The sequence below is a fragment of the Nansenia antarctica genome (assembly GCF_963989245.1).
Source record: "Nansenia antarctica genome assembly, chromosome: 15".
NCBI lineage: Eukaryota > Metazoa > Chordata > Actinopteri > Argentiniformes > Microstomatidae > Nansenia > Nansenia antarctica.
The window spans coordinates 24,195,061-24,215,062 of record NC_137685.1 but is presented as its reverse complement, the minus strand read 5'-3'; the positions used below and the strand labels follow the sequence as shown (position 1 = coordinate 24,215,062).

General features: G+C 42.7%; 2 pseudogenes across 2 annotated transcripts; one reads left to right on the top strand and one right to left on the bottom strand.

Moving 5' to 3' along the window:
* Positions 1 to 2,689: 2,689 nt before the first annotated feature.
* Positions 2,690 to 3,696, top strand: LOC308171274 (odorant receptor 131-2-like; annotated as a pseudogene). Its single transcript has one exon. The product of its transcript is annotated as an odorant receptor 131-2-like (transcript).
* A 14,585-nt stretch (positions 3,697 to 18,281) lies between these two features.
* Positions 18,282 to 19,258, bottom strand: LOC308171273 (odorant receptor 131-2-like; annotated as a pseudogene). The gene has a single exon. The product of its transcript is annotated as an odorant receptor 131-2-like (transcript).
* Positions 19,259 to 20,002: the final 744 nt, after the last annotated feature.

The following is a 20,002-nucleotide window of genomic DNA, read 5'->3' as shown; positions in this document are numbered from 1 at the left end:
CCTGTTCATGTATCAGGTACCTTTGATGATTATTCTAGTGTATTGTAGTGATGGGGGAAACGCAGCTTTCGACGCATTGACACATTCGACACAATTGTGCATCTATCGATGCAGTCGATACAGTAGCTCCATAATGACATCTGCTGGTCAGGTCATGGTATGGCGGCTGTATCGACTTAAGCCCGGTACACACATAAGGATTTTCAAAATCTTAACAGATTTTTTATCTGAGACAGACCCCACACATCTAGTAGGCAAAATCTTGGATTGAACAGCCTTGATCGTATTGTGTGTGGTGTGCGCCGATATTCCCATTTCAGCACACCCCATACATAAAGATTATCGTTACGACAGTCTAGAGCAGGGGTGGCCAACCAGTCTGGGACTAATGCGGGGTACACACATAAGGGGCCGGTTTCACAGACAAAGCTTAAGCCTAGTCCTGGACTAAATCACACTTTCAATGTAAAATCTCCATTGAAGATGTTTTTTAGTCCAGGATTAGGCTTAAGCCTTGTCTGTGAAACTGGCCCAAGGAGTTTTTGGCCGGTTTTGGCACGATTTTCGGATGTCTGAAAACGACAGAAAACGCCCGGTTATCAGATGGATCTTAACATTTTCCTATAACAAAATCCTGGGGTGTGAGGTGTGTTAAGAGTCAATTCTCTTCAATTGTCAATCAACTCTCAACCTGCTCGGAAAATGGGCGTGGGGAACGACAGATTCCAGACTCTCTAGTCTAGAGTCTCGTTCCCCAAGACAGAAATCTCGCGTGAACCCATCCTTTTAATATTGCCTTTAAATTACAAAATAATTAAATTAAGATTATATAATGATTAAAGCACTTTGAGCCGCAACGTTTGCAGGAAAAGCGCTATACAAATAAAGTTATTATTATTATTATTATTATCTAACGTAGTACCCCCTGACTGACCTGTACGAGACAACCATGTGCGACAGGGCAAATAAAGTGCCGAATAATGAAAAGAAGAAGTCAGCTCGCTTCTTGATTGGCGAGCAGGGTTGCCAGATGGGAATGACATTTTCCACCCTAACCACAGTCTAAAACCGCTAATTCCACCAAACAATCTGGCAACCCTATGGTTTCTGGTCGGAAGTATTGAACACATTTCACATTTACGATTGCCGGCCACGCCCATTTTCCGAGCAGGTTGCCGGGAGAGATTGACTCTTAACACACCTCACACCCCAGGATTCTGTTATAGGAAAATGTTAAGATCCATCTGATAACCGGGCGTTTTCTGTCGTTTTCAGACATCCGAAAATCGCTGAAATCGCTGAAAATCCGTATGTGTGTACCCCGCTTAAGAGCCCAAATAAATTATTGGGGTACCACAAAGAGCCACATCATACATGCGGGCTCACAATAGCACTCCCTCTCCCTCTCCCTCTCTGATTTTTTTCTTCAAATCAGCTGTGCAATAGTCCATTTTGGTGAGTTGTTTCTATACAATTGACTTATATGACATTAAGGTAATGAATAAAGGAGACAACTACAGTGTGTTGTAGGCCTAACGGCTAACATGAGTGCAAAACTCTTGTTTTGGTGCTAGCCTATGTATTGGTGCGCTGTCACAGTGTCACCAAATAGGCCCTATGTTTTCCCTATGTGTTAGGTGCGCTGTCACCTGGGCTATGTTTTCATCTGTGTTTCGGGTGCGCCGTCACCATAATGTTTGTGTTGCTGCGCTCTGTGTAGTGCGCGTTATAGGTGATCATCCAACCTATCCAACTTAGCTCTATTTCTGCAAAGTTTTGTTACGTTTCTGTGCGTACTATGAAATCGAATCCTGCCGGCGCCACTGGTAGAGCCTATAGTAATCAGCCTGCCTGGTCTGACGTCGGTGGTATGAATTGAGAAGCGAACAGAAGTACACATAAATACTGCAAAATAGCTTTATACCAGCTTATCCTGGTGTGATTCTGAAAATGTAAGTATACTGGGTGGTAAAACGCACATCTCATGGAAAAGTAAAGAAATTAGGAAATTTGATCAAGTTTAAAGAAACTGTATTTATTTTTTTACTCACTGTATTTACTCACATGACCCCACCCTTGGCGCTTCTAGTGTTAAATTAGCTTAAGCTAATTTGCTTGTTTGAAATGTTGTGCCTTGAATTATGATCTAAATCTAAAAAAGTCATCTAAATCATGTCGTTGAGTCTTTGTTTTGCATAATGTGGGATGATTGGAGCATGAAATGTCAAACATACCAATTTAGGAACCACTAACCTTCATTGTTTTTTGGTAAAACATACTAAACATTACTTGTTATTGAAAAAACATAGGTTTTTGGTAAAATAAATAAATAAATGAAATAAACCCGCCCCCTCCTTAACACATATCAAGCTATATAAAGTCATACAAAGGCTTGAATATCATGTGAAGGTGATCAACCGATGGTGAGTGAGGAGTAGCACCTTAGTGGCTGTATCAACTAACCATAGGAATGATAAGGCAATGATAAAGACATGGATTATTTGATAGATGAGGTTTGTATGATAATAATAATAATAATAATAATAATAATAATAATAATAATAATAATAATAATAATAATAATAATAATAATAATAATAAACACTAAAACAGTGACTAGCCAAACTATTGCTTATCAAGCTGTGTTTCTTTTTTTCTTTTCTTTTACAGATAATCCACCAATTGAGATATGAATGTCTCAATGGAAAGCAACGTCACCTATGTCCCTCAAGTGAGAGACACATTCAACACGGCCTTGACCAAAAACATCATTGTGGTAGCGCTCTGGATCTCCATCAACTACATCAATGGCACCTTGGTCCACACCTTCTTCAAGCATGAGATCTTCAACACCAACCCTCGCTACATCCTCTTCATCCACCTGGTAGTCAACGACATGATCCAGCTCACAGTTGCAGTCCTCCTGTTCGTCCTCAGCTATACCCTGTACCGATTCAACGTCTCTTTCTGCTGCTTCCTTCTGATGATCGTCATCTTCACCACCCTGAACACCCCTGTGAACTTGGCCTGCATGGCCATTGAACGTTACATCGCCATCTGTATCCCTCTCCGCCACGTTCAAATCTGCACTGTCCCTCGGACCTACGCCTTGATTGGTCTGATCTGGGCAGTGGTCGCCATCCCTGTTCTACCAGACCTCTTCATCCTGCTGGCCACAGAGCCACTCCACTTCTTTCACTCAAAAATCTTCTGCATTCCCCACATTCTATTGAGCCCATCCATGATAGAAAAGAGGAACATGTCATACATTGTGTATTTGTCTCTGGTCTGGCTCACCCTTTTCTACACATACTTCAGGATCATGTTTACTGCTAAGGCAGCTAATGCTAACTCAGATGGCAAGAAGGCTCGTAACACTGTCTTGCTCCATGTGGTCCAGCTACTGATGTGTATGATTACATATATAGTCCCATTTATTGATGCTTTCCTATTTTTTGCATTTCCTACACGTGTTTTAGAGATCCGGTTCATTAGCTATGTCATGGTTGATATTATGCCCCGGTTTGTCAGTCCAATAGTCTATGGGCTCAAGGACCAGACTCTCCGGAAGTATCTGAAGAGGTACTTGTTGTGTAAAGTGAATACGAGAACCTACCCCAAAAATGTGTCCCTTTTTCCCACCACACCCAGAGTAAAGAGGTCTTAGAGCATCATTTTGCTTGTGCAAAAAAGTGATCAAAATCAGCCATGTTAACCATGGAAGTTTTGAATACATTACATTTGACATTTTTACACTATTTACTTACATTCTAGTTTCTCAAACACATTGATAGAGATGTGTTTCCATAAAAGTCATGCTGTCTCACATTGTTTATTTGAAAGCCTTTTGAAGGAAGCAGTGACTGTAGAGATTCACTCTCTAACTGTTTGTTACTTACTGATCTTCTTGAATGCTATCATATTGTTTTCCTCTATGAATTTGATTATTCAGACGAAGGTCTATTGCTTGAATTGTAAATACATTGTACTTTAATACCATTGCACAGTTATTCTCCTTCCACTTCAATGTTTAACAATATAGCACATGCAACACATGTTCTATTTAAGAATATTATCATAAGATAATTATATTATATTAACATAATAATTTCACTACATTTTATGTACATATAGTGCATGTACAGCAGGGGAGGTTGGTGGAGGTAGGTCATTCCATTCCATATATTACAATGAGCCCGTCCTCTGATTTCTACTTTCATCAGCCTCCCTTGACGTACACATGAAGAAATGAATACATTGTTCAATGCATACAATATTATGCTTACTGATTAATGACATAAGATGTTTTAAGAGGAGAATAGTATTCATTATATCCTCATCAATCGAAGTGATACTATGGTCTCTACATAGGATAGGGCAATACCAAATCAAAGTTGGTCAGACTTCCAAATGGGTCTAGTGAAAATATTACTCATCATCCCATTATTGGTTGTCTAGAAAAAGCTGTATTCTAACCCCAGATGCACATCCTTTCAATACAGTTTGGGTTTAGAATACAACTCGATCTATACAAACAATAATATGGGACATTAACACATTTTGTCATTACATTTTAAAGTCTGAGAACATCTGAAAAACGTTGATTTCGGAGTGGATTATCCCTTTAAATCCAAATCACCAACAAACTCACAAAGATAATGTAAGCCAGCAGTGGCACGCGAGCAATAAGTGTGCACGCGAGCAATAAGAGTGGGTTTTTTGTTATTTCTTTTTTTATGTTGTCTCTAATCTGCACACGTCGTATTCCCATGCTCTGGGTCTGTCGACAATAATACATTTTCCGGTCTGATTTTTAAAAAAAATATACATTCTACACAAGTCTAAAGCGCACAGAACGACACTGAAGCCATCATAGGAGTAATTTTGATATGGCAAGTTATGGCACTCGCCAATTTTTTTTATTTTATCCACTCCACAAAGGTAACGGTAACTCAAAATCCTCCCGGCTCCATCTCACCCCACCAGCCAGCCTATAGGCGCTGTACTTGAGTGGGACATCGAGGTTTCTACTCTGGCTAGTAACCAACTAACAGTTCCTCAATAAACAAGCCACGGAGTAATGTTAGACTTAAAACCATGTCCATGATTCTCGTTCATTCAGGTGGGTTAAACAAACTGTATAAACGCCATAATACTGTTGGTTCAAATGTAACACATTAATGAAGTCCATATCATGTTGTGCATCACCCGTGATTGTGAAGCTAACGCTAACAAGCTAGTTAGCTAACATTAAAGGGAACAATAGCTAATTTACGTATGTCAACCATGCCTCTATTCTCAACAATTTCAGTAATAATTGTGTGTGAGTAAGCCCGGTACACACATAAAGATAATCCGGCCGATTTTGGCCTGATTTTCCCCCTTCCGACCAAGGACAGCAAACGGACGATTATTGGATGGCTCTAAAGATTATCCTACAAGATTATCCTGTGGTGTGAGGTGTGTTAAGAGTCAATTTCTCCTGACAATCTGCTTGGAAAATGGTTGGGGCCGACGATCGTAAATATTAAACATGTTCAATATTTACAATCAAAAGTCCTCTTGTGTGTGGGCAACTCCCGACTCCCGACAACTCCCGAGCAGGGTTGCCAGATGGGCTCTGCTTTTTTGGTGGAATTAGCGGTTTTAGACCGTGGTTAGGCTGGAAAGTGGCAATCCCATCTGGCAACCCTGCTCCAGAGTCCGATTGTGACGTGGATGGAATGTAGCCAATCAAGAAGCGAGTTGACTTCTTCTTTTCATTCTTCTGCACTTTATTTGCCCTGTCGCACATGGCTGCCTCGTACAGGTCAGTCATGGTACTACGTTTGATCACGCGAGATTTCAGGCTTGGGGAACAAGACTCTAGAGCAGGGGTCACCAACTACATTTGTCCAAGGGCCAGAATTGTTCTAAGCATACACTGGGGGGCCGGACTTCTATGTATTTATTTATTTTATTTCGGCATAATTAGCATATTATTGTTTAATATTTTCACTTTCTTACTAAATGTATGTTATTAATGGCTTATTATCAATGTTAACAGACTCCTGACACAGTGACACCTATACTGCAGCCAGTCACCAGGGGGCAATCAAGATATTTTGGCTTCACTTCATTGTAATAATTTTCAGTTATCAATCAAGCAAAATGTCATTGTCAAAGAGAGAACGTGAAGCGTAAAATTGACGTGGAAAAACCTGTATGCCTCATCTGCACTGAAACGGTAGCTGTTGAAAAACAATACAATCTTCGCCGTTACAATTATACAAGGCATGCAGCTTTCAGAGAATCATGCCCTGAGAAGTCATATCCTGAGACCCATCGCAGAAAATCTGCAAGCTTAAAAGCTGGATATGGATATGCCAGTGGAATTATTAGCAGAACGTTATCTGAATGAGAGGGCAACTAGTGCATCTCTCCGGGCTGTCTGGGTTCTACAAGCATAACAAGCCATTTACGTCATTATTTTTTGGACTGTGAAGTTAGTTGTTATTTAAGTCACTGTAATGTGCATTTGAAAAAATAACCTATAACACGAAATGTTGAACAAGAGCATGTGAAAAAAAAACACGAAATGTTAAATGAGAGCTATGAGTTTGTCCCCATTCTTGCATGCGAATAGGCGCTACGTCTGCCGAATTCCATTTAAAAGACGGGAATTAGTTTCAGCTTTGCTACTGCTATTTAGAAGCAAGGTAGGAGATTTGTGAATGAGTTAGGTCTGAATCCTCCTGCATTGGAAGAACCATATGAATCTATGCTATGGCTGCGTTCGTAAATTCGCTCTGAGAGAGTCAGAGCGTCCATGTGACTGCCTCTAGTCCAATCAAATAACATGGTTCCATGATGACGTTGAATCCAGTGTGCGCTCCGACAAATTTACGAACGCGGCCTATATGTTCTAAAAGGTATTTCCGTCCTCACATTTTCTGAATTCATTAATATTAAAAAAACACGGGCCCGATGGGAAGCTTTGGCCTATTGGTGATCCATGCTCTAGACCAGGGGTGTCAAACTCATTTTCACCGAGGGCCACATCAGCATAATGGTCCTGGAGCGCCTTGTCCTGGCCTACCTGAAGCTCATCAAGGATCCTGTGCTGGACCCCCTGCAGTTCGTGTACAGAGCCAATAGATCCACGGAGGACGGCGTGAACATGGCTCTGCACTACGCACTAGAACACCTAGACACTGCAGGCAACTACGCCAGGATCCTGTTCGTGGACTTCAGCTCGGCCTTCAACACGATCCTCCCACACATCCTGGAGCACCAGCTATCCCTGCTGCAGGTGCCGGACTCCACCTGCAGGTGGATCACGGACTTCCTGACGGACAGGTCTCAGCGGGTGAAGCTGGGGAAGAGCATTTCCAGCTCCAGGTCCACCAGCACGGGCTCCCCGCAGGGCTGCGTCCTGTCTCCAGCACTGTTCTCCCTATACACCAACAGCTGTGTCTCCCGCCACCCCTCGGTCAATGATAGGATGTGTTTTTACATTGTGCTTAGGAAAACTCTAAATACTATATCAATTGGTAATTATAATCAAGTTGTAATATCTGAACTGTTGAGATTGAGCCAACCTCTCTCTCTCTCTGTCATGCACAAACTGAACAGGCTTGTCTGTGTAATTGGAACGGAGCCAGATTTAGACTACGGATAATATACATAGCAGCAGAGAACCTGACTGAGGGGCCAGGGGAGAGACTAGGTCAATAGGTCGGCTGACCAGAGTCAAGTAACTTAGTTGCCATAACGACCAACCCGTTATGGTATGGAGGAAGAGGCAAACTTGCATCTAACTTTAGGGTGAACAACATGTTTGACTGGAGACTGGTGATTGGCAAGGTACAGCTGATTCCTGTGTCAGCAGGAATCTAGAATATAAGAAGCCACTGTAAGATGTCTGTGTGTGGAATGGGATGTTCTGAATCCTGATTGAAATTCATACATCAGCTTTTTTTCGGTAAGGTACCTATCGACCTGTTCATAAACTATTTTTTCCATAAGTTTCGAGATGGAATTAAGAATAGAAACAGGTCGGTAGTTGCCTGGGTCTAATTTGCTTCCTTTTTTATACAGTGGGGTTACCCTTGCTATTTTAAAGTCAAGGGGGACGTGTCCCTGTTTGATGGAGAGGTTTATTATGTGGGTGATGATTGGGGTAATGGAGGCAGCTGAGTCTTTTAGAAATCTGGCTGGAATATTGTCATGGCCCGTGGCGTTTTCTGAGTGTAGAGCGCCCAGCTTTTTAAACACCTCATCGTTTGACACCATGGAGAGTTTAAAATCATCTTTGCTTGATATTGTTCCAATCCATTACCTGGCCATTCAAGTTTGCATTGCCTAGCGTGTAGGCCCGTGAGAAATTTCCCGTTTATTGAGAGCATATAAATCACTAGATGCCTACAACTACGCAATCTGTGGTCATGTACAGTACATCAAATACCATGACATAGATTCTAAATAAGAACAATATTCCATTTGCTTACAGATTCCGGGGTGGTGTTATTTGCCGATGTCCGTGTGAGTCGTCCGCGAATACATGCGTCTTCCTCTTTGCTGATTTGTCTGCTTGACTGCATCACGTTGTTTAATTATAAATAAGAACAATATTCCATTTGTTCATTTGCTTTAATGAAATGACAATAATTAAACAAGTCCTGAGCAGGGCGAACGCAGGTGTAAACATTAGAACAGTCTATCTATGTCCTCTTCCGGTGCGTGCACCTAAACATAATATGACCGTAGTGCAATATTCCCTAGATTCAGACTTTTATGTCTTGAAAGAAGTCCTCCCAAGCCAAAGACAAGATAGGTTGTCTTACAATCCGTGCGTTTAATTGCAAACTAATTGCTCTCCTTTCCTCAACCCCCCCCCCCCGTGACCTCCACCAATCACAGGAATGCATTTGCACACAACACAGCTCACAGTAACAGTGCTAACATTGAATTTCTGAGCATTAATTGCAACATTAATGAACATATTATTACACGGTTGCTACAATACTTTACCTGATATAAAATGGGCGGCACATGCACAAGCTTTTTTTTTTTATCTTGTCCTCAGTCCAGTTGACGCCGCCTGTTGCTCTGAAATGGTCTGATCCTGATGGAATTCGGTAGAACTTGAGTCCGATAGTCGTGGAATATCGATTCTGACAACCGAACACGCAACAATTAGACATTTCTTTATGCTAGTAGCCGTTGTAAGCTATTTTAAGCGTACCTAACTCTATGGAGGGTGGATCGTGCCACATTTAAATGCAATACACACATCGGAATGCAATACACACATCGGAATGCAATACACGTGTAACACTAAATACAATGCAAAAATACGGCATATTTGTGCCAAAATAAAATCAATGTGTATTACATTTGAGCGCAGCATATTACATTTGGTCATGAGTGTATTCCATTCGAGTGTCGGCGGAAGAGTTTGAAGCAGCGGAGACAGGGTTGCCAGATGGGCTGGTTTTTGTGGATTTAGCTGTTTTTAGACTGGTTAGGCTCGAAATTGTCAATCCCATCTGGCAAGCCTGAGCGGAGAGTCTACAGATCGTATGTTTACAGATATCGCACTGCTGGAGATGCACTCTACACGTTCTTAAAAGAAATAAAGCTTTATTGTACTTAAAACAATATTTCGTATGTGTTTTTTGAGAGTTCTTTAGATCAAATTATATACATCATGTCAGCTGTGTGCCAATCAATCAGGGGGGTGGCACCTGGGGTGGCCAATCAGATTTCAGGGGTGGCACGTGCTACCCCAGGCCACCCCCTGGACACGCCCCTGGCTGCACTTGCATTAATTAGTTAGGCCACATCATTAGTTAGGCCACATCATTTTGAGATACAACCAACGGAGAACAGATTTTAATAGGCCACATTTTGAGATACAACCAACGGAGAACAGATTTTAATAGGCCACATTTTGAGATACAACCAACGGAGAACAGATTTTAATAACAACAGCAGAAACAATTGTCATCTTCACTGTTTTATTCGCTGTCAATAGGCCTATCAAACTAGGCTATTTTACAACCCGACGGCAGTGCGCTTTTAACGTTCATTCATTTGGAACTGCGAGAATGAGTAACGTTAGCCCGATTGCACTTGCATTAATTATAGGCTACATTTTGAGACCGGTCGGATCTATTCATACAACAAGGGACACAGCACTTTCCCGTTTTCCCCATATTGTCAGGGTATTTGAGCCTCGGAAAAGCGCTATATAAATATAATTTATTTATCAAAGTGGGTGTGGCTTAGACAGTTAGGGGGAGTGGCTTGTATCAACGTGGGTGTGGCCTGTCGGTGGGGCCGAGCCGAGTCGGAAAATATCTGAACCGTGTCTGTGGCACCTACGGTTGCGACGCTAAAGTCCTTTAACCTTTAATGTCTCACTAGACTAGGCCCAAAAGCCTGAATTAAAGTGCTGGGGTACGTTTGGGCCCAGGGAACGGGCTGCGAAAGAGTCACACTCACCAAACTTGACACACTCCTTCCCCTTCATGGGACATTGTACCATGTCAACTTTCACCCTCCTAGGCCATTCACTAGAGGCCTTCATAGGTCTGTGCCCTTTGACTGAAAGGTGCTCCTGCTGGGGTACGTTTGGGCCCAGGGAACGGGCTGCGAAAGAGTCACACTCACCAAACTCTACACACTCCTTCCCCTTCATGGGACATTGTACCATGTCAACTTTCACCCTCCTAGGCCATTCCCTAGAGGCCCTGCACGCGACGAAGTGGAAAACTGTAGGGAGCTCTAGTGCTTGATTGGAAGTGCCGTTTGTAAAAAGACATCTTCTCACACATACAGGCACACAACGAGTACAACATGTTGCATTTTCATGCCATTAGGCAACTTGCTTCCTAGCATAGCAGGTCCCTGCTAATATATAGCAGTCGCGTGCAGGGCCTCTAGGGAATGGCCTAGGAGGGTGAAAGTTGACATGGTACAATGTCCCATGAAGGGGAAGGAGTGTGTAACGTTTGGTGAGTGTGACTCTTTCGCAGCCCCTTCCCTGGGCCCAAACGTACCCTTTTCTCCACAGACACACACAGTGGCCATATAAAGTCATGGACGTATTTCAAAGTCCAAATGGACCTGCTATGCTAGGAAGCAAGTTGCCTAATGGCATGAAAATGCAACATGTTGTACTCGTTGTGTGCCTGTACGTGTGAGAAGATGTCTTTTTACAAACGGCAGAAAACTGTTCTCCACTTTCTCTTCACTCCTTAATCCACCTCCTCCCCCTCCCCCTTCCTCCCTGTCCGCCGATGACTTTAATTTTAAAATTTAATTTTGCCATTTAGCAGATGCTTTTATCCAAAGCGACTTACAATTACGAATTACAGGGACATTCCCCCTGGAGTAACTGAGGGCTAAGTGCCTTACCCAAGGGCACACTAGTAGTGGTGTGGCTTCAGGCGGGATTTGAACTCACAACCTTCCGATCACAAGTCCAACTCACTATCCACTAGACCACCACTACCCCACTACTTTGTCACCTACTTTGAAAAAAAGGTGGACGACATCAGCAGCACCTTTTCCCCTCCACCTCTCCCTCCTCCCACTAACAATGCTAACACCCCTTCCAAACTCTCTCCTCGACACTCGCTCTCTGGATTGTCATCTGTTTCCCCCCTCTCCCCCGATGAGATTCTCACACTTATCACATCAAAGCGGGCAACCACATGCCCTCTTGATCCCATCCCCTCCCCCCTTCTCCAATCCATTTCCCCCGACATCCTTCCTTACCTTACCACCCTAATCAACTCCCTATCCACAGGATCTGTCCCAGCGGCCTTCAAAATAGCCAGAGTCAAGCCTCTCCTCAAGAAACCTACCCTTGACCCTGTCCACAATTACAGACCTGTATCCCTTCTCTCCTTCCCTTCCAAAACCCTTGAACGCGCGGCATCTAAACAACTGACTGACTATCTCCGGAAGATGGATCACTTAGACCCCCACCAATCCGGCTTCAAGGCTGGGCATTCCACTGAGACTGCGCTCCTTGCTGTCACGGAAGCCCTCCTCTCTGCCCAAGCTTCCTCCCTCTCCTCTGTTCTCATTCTCCTTGACCTGTCTGCTGCCTTCGACACAGTCAATCACCAGATCCTTCTCTCCATCCTCTCAGACCTGGGCATCTCTGGCACCGCACACTCCTGGTTTTCTTCCTACCTGGCGGGCCGCTCCTACCAGGTGACCTGGAGAGAATCGCTATCTTCTCCACGAACCCTCTCCACTGGGGTACCGCAGGGTTCTGTCCTAGGGCCCCTACTTTTCTCCCTCTACACCAAGTCTCTTGGCTCGGTAATCTCTTCACATGGGCTCTCCTACCACAGCTACGCAGACGACACTCAACTCTTCCTGTCCTTCCCCCCGTCTGATGCAGGGCCGCTTTAAGGGGGGGCTAGCTGGGGCGGTGGCACAGGGCCTCGCGCTTTGGAGGGCCTCGCGTGAGGCAGGGTAAAAATAAAAAAAGTTAAAAATATTTTTTTTTTTTTTTTTTTGGGGGTACCCTGGCTGTACCCTGACCATATTATTATTTTTGCCTTTAATACATTTCTAAATGTTCACACATGTGATAATCATAGTCAATCATATAGGCTATCTAAAATCTAGCATACCTGTAGGACAGGGAGATTCTTAGCAACAGAAAAAAGTAATTTCCCCCTATGACACCTTACGTCAAACGTGAATTTTGGGCGCGCGTTGACACTTGTTGTGCATAGTGATTGCTTAGTGCAACAGACAAAATGCAGAGGGAACGAGACTGAGGAAGAAAATGTTAATCGGGTGCTGAAAAAATAAATAAAAATAAAAGGCTTCAGGGCCTCGCTTAGAGGCCTCGCTTAGAGGTTCGTTCGAAACATTTCTAAAAACAAGTGAGGCTCCCGTTAGCACTGAAGAAGCTAACGTTACTGCTAGCACTAGCAATTCTAGTAGTAGCACGGCACAGCCCCCCCTGAGAGGCAAAGATGATGTCTCGGAGGTGGAGGAGGACAACTGCTACACCGGCAGCAGTGGGGCTGCCCAGCCCCAGGTGATGATGGTCAGGAGTGGCGAAGTAGAGGATACGGAGGCGGAAGATGGAGCTACTCAGAGCAGCAGCAGCAGGGCTGAGAGTGATGGAACGCAAGACGAGCCTACGGTGTCAGATATGTCATGTATGATGATCCTGGTAAATTGGCCGGTACATATGGAATCTACAGTTACAGAAGTGATCATTAGAAGAGGTCCCCCAAAGATGAAACCTGGATTTAGTTATCCTAAAAATAATAAACAGAAACTTTAGTGAAACTGTATTTCTCTGAAAACTACCAAATGGGGGAAAATAGAAAGAAAGTTGCTTGTGTACTCTCAAAAACGGGACATGTCTTTTTGCTTTTGCTGTAAGCTTTTCAACATAAAGGATAGGCCTACATGGTGGTGAGTAACATCTCTATTCATGTCAATAATGGCTTGTGCGTATTTAATGTTGGGTATGATGACTGCTTTATCCTAAATCCTAATCCTTTACGAGTATAAAATGTTTGAAATGAAACAAACATGGTTGTAAACTATCTAAATAAGTAGATATTCTATTGTCTATCAGCACAGCATGTGAGCGCATTTCTTGCAATATATCGGTGCGTGCGTGTCGCGCGGTTATAATAGTTGCCTACATCATTATAAAAGGCCTCGCATATCTCCCAAACGGCCCTGGTCTGATGTACACGTGGCAACCCGTATCTCAGCATGTCTCGCTGACATTTCAACTTGGATGGCTGACCACCATCTCAAGCTCAATCTTAACAAGACCGAGCTCCTCTTCATCTCCGGGAAAGCCTGCCCTCTCCAAGACTTCTCCATCACAGTGGAGAACTCTACTGTAACCCCCTCCCTGACAGCCAAGAACCTTGGAGTGATCCTGGATAACCGACTATCCTGTGCGGAGAACATTGCAGCAACGGCTCGCTCCTGCAGATTCTTCCTCTACAACATCAGAAGGATACGACCATTCCTTACCAGAGAGGCAGCGCAACTCTTGACCCAGGCACTGGTCATCTCCCGCCTGGATTACTGGAATGTACTCCTGGCTGGGCTCCCCGCTTCAGCCATTAGACCTCTACAGCTCATCCAGAATGCTGCTGCTCGGCTGGTATTCAACCTCCCTAAATATTCGCAGGTCACCCCTCTCCTTCGCACCCTGCACTGGCTCCCGATAGCAGCTCGCATCAGATTCAAGACCCTGGTGCTTGCATACCAGGCAGCTAAAGGGACAGCCCCTGCCTACCTGAAGGAAATGGTAACCCCCCAAACCCCTGCCCGCTCACTCCGCTCCTCCACCTCGGCTGGCCGACTGGCCCCACCTCCTCTACACAGCAGTCGGGCTGCCCGATCACGTCTCTTCACAACACTGGCTCCCCGCTGGTGGAATGAGCTCCCCACGGCTGTCAGAACGGCAGAGTCACTACCCATCTTCCGTCGTAGACTGAAGACCCATCTCTTCAGGTTACATCTTAACTGCTCCTCCTGAGAAATCTTCAGACCCTCACCACTACGTCTCCTAAAGACACCCGCTTTCCCCTCTACTGTGTCCCTAAGAACTTCTATTGTCCCCCTTGTACTGTTTCTCAGTTTCTCCAGTAAAATAAATAAATAAATAAATAAAACTTTAGTAGAAGGCGATAGGGAGAAGGTTTTTCCTTCTATCAGTGGCCCCGGGCCCGAGCTAGATTACTCTTCCTGCAACGAATGGTGGATTGCTGATTCACATGCTTGGTATTCAAATGTATTGATTGTAAGTCGCTTTGGAATAAGGCGTCTGCTAAATGCCAAAAATGTAAATGTAAATGTAAATGTCCGCGAGAGTACTGCAAGTGGGCCGCCAAATCATGGGAAAAATATTTTTTTATAAAAAAAAAAAACGTTTTAAATACTGTATTTTCTTTCTTTAAAACCTTAAAAAATGCGTCATCAGTGTAATACTACTAGGCCTACTGCACTGTACGTATGATGACTGTATGATGATGCATATGAAATATCCAATAAGAATAAGAGAATAATGATGAGACACAAAACAAAATGTACACGTCTGTAAAATGCCTGTGTGGGCCGTGAATACTTTTGAGATGTTTAAGTGGGCCTTGAGTCCAAACAGGTTGGGAACCGCTGACGACAGATCTTTATATATGTGGTGTGCTGTATTGGGAATACCACACACAATACCATCAAAACTGTTCAATCCATGATTTTTTATCTTCATGTGTGGGGTCTCTCTCAGATAAAAGAATCTGTTAAGATTTAGAAAATCCTTATAAGGATATTGATGGTATTGTGTGTGGTGTGCGCCGATATTCCCAATACAGCACACATATTATGTGTACCAGGCTTTAGTTAAATGTGTGTGCAAGCATGTTTTTGATATTGTCAATCATCTCCCTTTTACTAGGTGAGCTGGTAACACAAATATGCCAGGGAAAAAAGGAAAATGGACATAAGGATCTTTTTGGTCAAAGGGCAGCAGAGACAAGTACAGGGACACAGGTGAGGTCTTACAATAGCAATGCTTTTAACAGTGCATTGATTGCAGTAACTTTAGAGTTTAGAATAGCTAAAGCTGTAATGTTTTGTTTTGTTTCTAAGGAGATTGAACAAGGTCCACCTGCTAGGAAAGATGTAGACTGCAACAGTTTACCAAGAACCATGAGATTGGCAGTGCAGACATGGACATTAGTAAATCAAAAAACAAGTCTCCAGTACAACCTATTATATGTCAGTTCCCCATGAGGAAGCTATACAAGAATACAAATAGATTGAATACTCAATGCAAAAGGACAGTGTATATTCCTCATGCTCATGGTAGTAGAGCAGAAGTTAGTTAAATCTCTGAACATGGATGATCTGGTGGATGACTTCGCCAAGATGAATCCCTGTTGTTACCCTCTTATGGATGGATGCACCTATCTGTTATAAGATAAGATATATTTTTTTATATGATATACTAATTATAGAAATATTATTATCCATATTATTATTATTACATTTCACAAAGACAAACTCAGACAAAACACTGTTTTCTTACACTGCTCTGTTTCTGAAAAACGGTTGCGAACCTCACATCTTGGTTTTATTGTTTTTACAGGCTTAATAGCATCAACCCACATGGCACCTGTCCTGCACCTGCTTCAGAATCTCCACTAAACTGCCATCTCCACTTCTGGTGACCAGGACGCTGTGCTCTGTACCCTGATGAGGTCCTGTAGCGCTTATTTCACATTTCACATTTTATAATAAAAAAAATAAGTTTAGCTATCTTAGTTCTACCTACATACTGTAGTTGTCTCATTTATTCATTACCTTAATGTCATCTAAGTCAATTATATAAAAACAAGTCACCAAAATGGAATATTGCACGACTGATTTGAAAAAAGTACCAAAGCTTGTGTGCAACTTAAAGTGACCAAGTACCACCCCCAGATAATACAGCTGAGCAGAGGAACACAGGGCCAGGGATCACATTGACTGTTAGGCCTGTTTATTTAGCATACATATGAAGCTCTTTGCTGAAAATGTTTGTTTATGTTGTGGTTGGAATAAAATTGCAGATGTGTTGGTCTGTTTGATTTGATGTCGATTTAAAAAAGTAGAAGCCACAGCACACACTCAAGTTCCAGATGCAACAAAATGTAGTTTAATAGGACAACGGTTTCGGCCGTAGCCTTTGTGAAGTCTTAAATACACACACACAGTGCAAGAAAGCCATTATATAGTCAGATAGGCTAATTGAATAAATAGCACCTGTGAGAGCACGTTGCCAGCACCTCGCTTACATTTTCTGCGGTGTGCGCTCTCTTCTTTTCTATTTGGTTTGATGTCAAGTCATAATTTAAAAAAAAAAATCTTTCCTAGCACCAGGGGAGCCCCCCCTTCCAAATTTCGTTGTTTGGTACCTGTACTATATCGATGACAATAAAGACCATTCATTCATTCATTCATTCATTCAATTAATGTTGATATTGTGGTTGGAACACAACAAGAACATTTAAAAATGGCAGGATTTCCCAAGTCATCCAGTTTCTTACTTTTCCTGGAGATAATACTTCTCAAATAAACCAGACCCATGAATGCTTTTAGTTAATCCATTGTTACGTTGAACATATCAGCATTATTTCGGTCAGCTTCCACCTCAGTGTACTTTAGAATATGTTGCCACAATTCTGTGTTTATATGAATTCAGCACAGCACATGTAGGCTGTCAAGTCTTATAACATTTTGGCAATGTCTAGAATGCGCTTCATATATGTGCATTCTAATATATATGCGCTTCACATTCAAATATATATATGCTCCAATATGCGCTTCATGGTGCTTCATGCACGACACTTGTAATTGTAATGCTCCAATTGTGCTGAGGCACAAACATGTACATTTTCAAGCCTGCAAACTGTGACACTTTAAAATAATGTGAAAAAATACTTTTTGTGCAATATGACAACCCTAGTTGACTATCTGTGCAGTATAGTACAGTGGATCGTGTACATAGCCTTTATTGATGTAAACCAGCTCCTTACCTTCTTGTGATTTTATGCATCTATGCTTTTTCTTAAATGTGTTTTCTTTTAAAAGGAAACCTCCCTGTGCCTCCCTGTGCCCATGTGTATAAGCATATTTTGCCACGATTTGTCGTCCTAAAACTAAGGAGGAAGTGGTGTATGGCTAATGAAGAAATTGAATCATATGATATCATAGGTGTATGACAAACAGACACTTAACACCCAAGTAGAGTTTTGAGGTGTTGAAGTTCCAGTTATATAACCTTGACCATGGTGAAGGTAGCAGCAGATCCTCAGACTGGGCCCCCCTTCAGGACCGACTTGAGGGTCACAGGTAGGCCGGTTTGTATCTATTACTATTGTTAAACATTGAAGTGGAAGGATAAAAGAAAATGTGCAATGGTATTAAAGTACTATATATTTACAATTCAAGCAATGACCGTCATCTGGATAATCAAATTCATAGAGGAAAACAATGTGATTTTATGTTTAGCATACAAGAAGAACAATCAGTAAGAGAGTGAATCTCTACAGTCACTGCTTCCTTCAAAAGGCTTTCAAATAAACAATGTGAGAAGGTTACAGCATGACTTTTATGATAACACATCTCTTTCAACGTGTTTGAGAAACTAGAATGTAAGTAAAGCATGTGGAAATGTTAAATGTAATGTATTCAAAACTCCCATGGGGTAATATGGCTGGTAATATGGCTTTCATGAACAAAATGATGCTCTAAGACTTCTTTACTCTGGGTGTGGTGGTAAAGAGGGCCCCTTTTTGGGGGTAGGTTCTCGTATTCACTTTACACAACAAGTACCTCTTCAGATACTTCCGGAGAGTCTGGTCCCTAAGCTATGGGCTATTGGACTGACAAATCTGGGCATAATATGAACTATGACATAGCTAGTGAACCGGATCTCTAAAACACGTGTAGGAAACACATAAAACAGGACATTTTCAAACAATGGGATTATATATGTACACATACATAGCAGTAGCTGGACCACATGGAGCAGGACAGTGTTACGAGCCTTCCTGGCATCTGAGTTAGCATTAGCTGCCTTAGCAGTAAACATGATCCTGAAGTATGTGTAGAAAAGGGAGAGCCAGACCAGAGACAAATACACAATGTATGTATTCTTCTTTTTTTCTATCATCAATGGGCTGAACACAGAGTTGGGACTGCAGAAGACTTTTGAGTGAAAGAAGTGGAGTGGCTCTGTGGCCAGCAGGATGAAGAGGTCTGGTAGAACAGGGATGGCCCCCACCACCCAGATCAGACCAATCAAGGCGTAGGTCCGGGGGATAGTGCAGATTTGAACGTGGCGGAGAGGGATACAGATGGCGATGTAACGTTCAATGGCCATGCAGGCCAAGTTCACAGGGGTGTTCAGGGTGGTTATGATCGCGCTCATCATAATGAAGCAACAGAAAGAGACGTTGAATCGGTACAGGGTATAGCTGAGGACGTGCAGGAGGACTGCGAGGGTGAGCTGGATCATGTCGTTGACTACCAGGTGGATGAAGAGGATGTAGCGAGGGTTGGTGTTGAAGATCTCATGCTTGAAGAAGGTGTGGACCAAGGTGCCATTGATGTAGTTGATGGAGATGCAGAGCGCTACCACAATGATGTTTTTGGTCAAGGCCGTGTTGAATGTGTCTCTCACTTGGAGGACATAGTTGACGTTGCTTTCCATTGAGAAATTCATCTTTTATTTGGTGGATTAGCTGTAAAAAAAAGAAAAAGAAGAAGAAACAGCTTGATAAGCAATGGTTTGGCTAGGCCAGTCACTGTTTTAGTGTTTATTATTATTATTATTAATAAATAATCTATCAAATAATCCATGTCTTTATCATTGCCTTATCATTCCTATGGTTAGTTGACACAGCCACTACGGTGCTACTCATCACTCACCATTGGTTGATCACCTCCACATGATATTCAAGCCTTTGTCTTGAGTATGAGTTTATATAGCTTGATATGTGTTAAGGAGGGGGCGGGGTTTCTTTTTTTTTTTTTCAAAAATATACTTTGATGTATGTATGTGGTGATGAAAATGTATTTTCAATAATCCCTAATGTTTAGCATAATGTTTCATGTTTTACCAAAAGCCAATGAAGGTTAGTGGTATCTAAATTGGTATGCTTGACTTGTTTTGTTGAAGTGGCCTTACATACCACCTTCTCTGCTTTCCCCCCCGCAAAGCCATAAGACAGAGCTTCTCTTCCTCATCATCGGTGGACGACGCCATGACAGAAGACAGAGCATCTCTTCCTCATCATCAAAGCCATAAGACAGAGCATCTCTTCCTCATCATCGGTGGACGATGCCATGACAGAAGGTGTAAACTTGCGCATGGATTGGGGGAAATGTAGTAAACTGGCATGAGAAATGTAGGAAATTGGTATGCGGTGGTACGCTCGACTATGAAACCTCAAACGACTGCGGACAT